Here is a 5963-nt window from a genome sequence, read left to right as displayed (position 1 = left end):
TTGTTCATAGTGTGCTTGCATCTATTAATATTCTCCTCAAGATAACTTCTTTTTCCATTACTGACTGATTAGAACAAAGTCATGCTTTTATTTCCATCATTTTCCTCCATTCTGTGTCCATACTTAACAAGGCAAAAGCCCAGAGTGATAAAATCTTTCTACATGAAGAATGGTGATTACCATGGGACCAAGCAGTTAGCATAATGGCAATGTCGCTGGACTCCCACGTAGTCGACCACGGTTCGTGTCCCGGACCTGGTGGCTTAAACTCATGCTGGGCGCGTGTGTGTGCGTGCCCAAGATCCTGAGAGGAGAATTGAGGAGAAGGGATTGCGGCGTGGCCATCCCCCCTGGGGGAGTGATTGCTCGCTTTCTATCTATCTTGGAGAGTGGACACGCCCTATAGCAAACCACCCCCCCACCCCCACCCAAAAAAAAAAACCAGAATGGTGATTACCAGAGGCTGAGAGTGGAGGGTGGGGCATGGGAAGATGTTGCTCAAAGGATACAGTTGCAGTTCTACAGACAGAATGAATGATAACTATTTAAGGTGATGGATATGTTAATTAGCTTTATTCAGTCATTTTACACTGTATACATATAACATCACTGCGTACCCCATAATTATATATGATTACAATTAGTTAAAAAAAAAAATCCTACTCAGAGCACTAACATCCTTGGTAAATAATCTCTTTCAAATAAAGAGTTTCTTTTATAGATAACATCATTATTATCGTTATTTTGAGCAAGGTGAAATGATGTCCTCTCCTTCATAATCTTTTTGCTTTGTGTGAATAACCAGTGTAAGGGAAATTTCAGTATGTATAGAATACTCTTTACAGCATAGCTTCTAATTACCTCATTGGAGAGAGGAGAGAGGGAGAGTGTTTAGGAAGTGCAGATCCTGTGATGGGAAGCAAAGATAACGTTGAACAGTGTTCAAGGGGCACTTTGGACTTGCTATGTAGGCACAATTTTGCCCTCAGCGTTTTTTTTTTACTTAACAAAATGCTATAAGCATTTTTACTTTATTTTACTGCCAAGGGGCCCATGTGATTGTCAGAGAAAAATACAGCGGCAGAGAGGGAGGCGAAAGGGGAAAAAGAAATTCCCAATGGGGTGTGGCCAGGACACAGTCCCTCCTCTATTTCTCCATTCTGTTGGGATTTGGGGTATGCACACATGTACCTGGCATATTTTTCAGGCTTCCAGGGCCAGGACTGGAACTGCATGGTCAGCTGTGTGGGATCTGGCTCCCCTAACCATTCGGTTACACGGGGCTGGCCGTTCTCGGAAATATTTCGTGACATTGAAATCACAAAGCATAAAATACTGGAATCTGATCCATATTTAGACAGGAGTATGACAATTCTTCAAAGCATAGAGAAGATGTTTGTTATGTATCTTAAGATATATGAGAGGAACCAGCAGTTGGTGTAAGGCTATGTCATTGGACTCCCATGTGGTCAACCGTGGTTCGAGTCCCGGACCCGGTGGCTTAAACTCATGCTGGGTGCGTGTGCGTGCGTGCCCAAGATCCCGAGAGGAGAATGGAGGAGAAGGGATTGCGGCGTGACCATCCCCCCTGGGAGGTGATTTCTCGCTTTCTGTCTCTCTGTCTCTCTTTCTGGAGAGCACATGTGCCCTATAGCAAAAACCTCTCAAAAAAAAAAAAGTTACTGCTTTCTCTCTCTCTCTCTTCACACACACATACATAAATAAAATTCAAAATTTAAAAATGTTACTAAAAGAGAAAAAGAAAAATTAGGAAAGGATAAGTACAGCCAGTCCATGTTCCTTAGTTAAGGGAGCTGGGAAATTTCAGTATGTATAGGATACTCTTTATAGCATAGCTTCTAATTACCTCATTGGAGAGAGGAGAAAGGGAGTTGACTACATGAGAGTCCAGCGACATAGCCATTACGCTATCTGCTGGTCCCAGAAAGCAGTAACTTTGACAGGGTTCCATCAGCCCTCCAGCTTGTTAAGATCTTGGGCATGTCTGTATGTGCCCGGTAGGTTTTTAGGCTGACCTGGGGAGCCGAACCCATGGTCAACCACATGGCTTTAGCACTGCAGTTCAATTCGTTATCAATTGTGCCTCAAGCTGGGCCTGATAACTGAATTTTAAGATACTGAAATTAAAACAAAACCAAAACCAAAAACTATTACATATAAAAAGGAATTTGATCTTATATCTAGATACAGGGTAGACAGTAAAAAATAAATAGCTTTTCTCTATTATAGCATTCAAGTTAGAAATAGAAATTTTAAAAAGTTTATGGTAACAACAAATCTATATATTATCCAAGAATAAATTAAGTAATAAAGGAGAACACTTCTATGAAGAAAGCTACACTATTACCGAAGGATATAAAACAGGGTGAACACAGACATATACCATACTTCTGGATGTAAAGACAGTATAATAAAGCTCTCAAGGTTTCTCAGAGTAATATATAAATTTTATGTGATTCCAAACAGCCTCGATTGAACACTGAGGGGGATCTTGAAAAGTTTCTATTTTTATCTGAAAGAAAAAAGTGATAATTACCAAGAAATTTTTGAGAAAGAATAGTGAGGGAGGCCTTAACAGATACTAAAATATGTTATAAAGCAATACTAATTAGTAGTTTTGGTAGAGGAACGTATCAAATATATCCGAGGAATAAAAGAGAACCCAGAAATAGACGCATGTAACATAAGACTTAACATTTTAGCCAGTTTTTTAATTGCCAGAGGACGTGTGTACTTGCCAGAGAAAGGGAGAGACAGAACGAGGGAGAAAGCACCCTACAATGGCGTGTGGTCACTCCACCATCGCTTCTCCATTTCATCATTCTGTTGGGGTTTGGGGCACACATGCACACATGTCATTTTTAGCGGCCAAAGTTGGGATTTGAACTGTAGTTGGCTCTGTAGCTCCCTACCCAGAGCACTTAATCATAGCGCTGTGGGGTTGACCCAGGACATTGTTTTTCATATTTGAAAGACCTAGGTTTACCTCTGCCACTTAGTAGCTGTGAGAATTCGGGGTAGTTATTTCTCTCAGCTCCATTTGCTCTTCAGTAGAATGGGTATACTCTAAGGCTTTTGAGGGGACTCAGTGAGAGAATACTGTACATATTTGCTGCCGTTGTTTATTATGTGCTAATGGTCCTCCAATACAGCTCCTCTGGAGAATATTCTGGAACACAAATTTCCTCAGGTTTCAGATCAGGCCCAACACTTGTCACCAAAGCCCATGAACCACGTTCTCTGTAGGTCTGCCATCAGCTGTCCTTGGCTTGTCTTGGTCTTTTCTGAGGCTTGTGAAAATTCCTGGGGACTAACAGAACAATGGCCTAGGTGATTCCTCACTGTGGTGAAACAATGAAAATAAATAGCGTTTGTCTGATTTATTCATCCCAGGAAAATGGTAACCGCCAACACCATACTGGTACCATGCATTTGGAGACGGCTCTCGGTGCTGTACAAATGTCAACTCATCAAATACTGGAGGAGAGCACCCTCTGAGTAGGTACAGTGATGGCTGAGAACAGTCAGATAAAGCATTTTCTTTATTGACTTTAAGCTTAATAATGGCGATTTTTATTTGGATGTTGGCTTATCTCCAATAATTTGATTGGAGTTCACAAAGAATATGGAAAACTCCTTTATTTTCATAGCATGGCAAATTCATAAGCAACTTTTAAGGTATTTATTATTATTTTTTTGTATAGGATATGTGTGTTCACTGGGGAGATAGAAAGGAGAGAGAGTGTTAAGTTACCCCCTGAGGAAATGGGCACCCTCGAGTCCCTTCTCCATTCTCTCCTCAGAGACTCGAGGCACACGAACACATGCTTCTGGTATGTTTCCAAGTACTAGGTCAGGGACTCAAACCACACAGTCAGCCATGGGATCTAATTGCCTTAACCAACATGGCACCTGTCTGGTTCATTATGAATGTTAATTCTTAAGCTTCTGGAAATACAGCATGCCTGGATCAGAGTTATGTGAACAGAACTCTTTGAATTTTACTTTAACATTTTAAAAATTTGCTAGAAGGCATGTAAACTTGCCGGAGAGAGAGAGAGAGACAGAAAGTGAGAAAGCTGCCACCATCGGGGATGGTCAGACTGCAAATCCGTTTCCTCCATGTCTTCTTTTGGGATCTGGGGCACACATACACATGTACCCAGCATGTTTTCCAAGTCACTGGGTCTGGAATTCAAACTGCGCTATTGGCCATGTGGGATCCAGCCACCTTAACCACCATGTCATCAGCTGGCCTGAAAAATTCGTTAGTAACACAGTTTTTTTTAAAAAAATTATTATTTATTTAATTTTATTTATTCATTCATTTATTTTAATGAGACACACACACACACAGAGAGAGAGAGAGAGAGAGAGAGAGAGAGAGAAAGGGATAAAGGAAGCCGCCAGGTCCAGGATTTGAACCGTGGTTGGCCATGTGGGAGTGTCCAGCACCTTAACCACCACGCCGCCTGCTGGTCCCAGTAACATAGTATTTTAAAATAAAAATTTAGAAATTAAACTGATTATTCTTCATATAAAATACTATCATGTTAAGATCACCATCAGAGCTGAATATCAGAAAAATCAGAATGATGCAAGTTTAGGGCTTTAGGTTGGAGTTAGTACTCAAAAATATAACCTTGACTTTTATGAAATAATAGTGAATATATGCTTAGTTTAGTTGGAAATATCCAGAGATTAAAGTTTACTTAATCTCTTAAAAAAGAAAAGGGTCCATTTAGGGCTTGACTGCAGTCTGTCTTATTCAGGAAGCTAGCAATCTGGGAAGATGGTGGTCTAGTGGCTCAAGACTGTCTGAAGTGCAGGTGAGCAAAAGATTTTTTTTTTTTGGAGTGGTTTTCGCTATAGGGCGCGTGCGCTCACCAGACAGACAGGGAGAGACAGAGAGACAGAAAGTGAGAAATCACCCCCCAGGGGGGATGATCACGCCGCAATCCCTTCTCCTCCATTCTCCTCTCGGGATCTTGGGCACACACGCACACGCACCCGGCATGAGGTTTAAGCCACTGGGTCCGGGACTCGAACCACGGTCAACTACGTGGGAGTCCAGTGACATAGCCATTACACTAACTGCTGGTTCCCAGCGTAAGATTTTGAAAGAGGAAATAAGAGGGCTACTTTGTGCTGCTGTGCCCAGCACAGCGGTCCCTCATTTTCTCTACTGGCCCCATGGAGGCGACCTGTTAAGGTCAGGGTCATTATTTTCAGCCCCGGCTGGGTCAGATGGCCCTTATTGCCAGGGCACGGCATTCTCACCGATTTGAGTACATCTGCTTCCTGGATTTAAGGCCTCTGGGATCCAGTCTCTGCAAGGTCTCAGAAAAACTATGATTAGATTTTGCAAGCTAAGTATTAAACATGGCTTAATGTGCCAAAGAAAGAAAGAAAGAAAAAAAAAAAAGGTCAGTTTTTTTAAAGAGAGATTTTTGCTATATGGCGTGTGTGCTTGCTGGAGAAACAAAGAGAGATAGAAAACAAGAAATCACTTCCTGGGGTCGGGGTGGGGTATGGCCACAGCACAATTCCTTCTCCTCGTCTCCTCTTGGGATTTTGGGCACACATGCACACAGCTGTGCCCAGCGTGAGTTATAAGCCACCGGGTCTAGGACTCAAACCACGGTTGACTGTGTGGGAGTCCAGCAATGTAATCATTATGCAATCTGTTGGCTCCAAAATTCAGTTTTTAAATCTACAGTGGATTTTTGAAAAGACTTATTTAGTAAATTAAATTAATTACTTTTTAAAAGAATTATTTTGTATTTAACTTTATTATTATTATTTTCCAGTTTGATCAGAGAGAGACAGAGAGAGAGGAAGTGCAAAAACAATCCACCAGGTCTGAGACTTGAACCGTGATTGGCCATGTGGGAGTCCAGAGCCTTTAACCACCACACCACCTGCTGGCCCCAATTAATTAC

Source organism: Tupaia chinensis, unplaced genomic scaffold (genome assembly GCF_000334495.1).
Source record: "Tupaia chinensis unplaced genomic scaffold, TupChi_1.0 Scaffold000140_1, whole genome shotgun sequence".
NCBI lineage: Eukaryota > Metazoa > Chordata > Mammalia > Scandentia > Tupaiidae > Tupaia > Tupaia belangeri.
Note: the sequence above shows the minus strand (reverse complement) of the source record.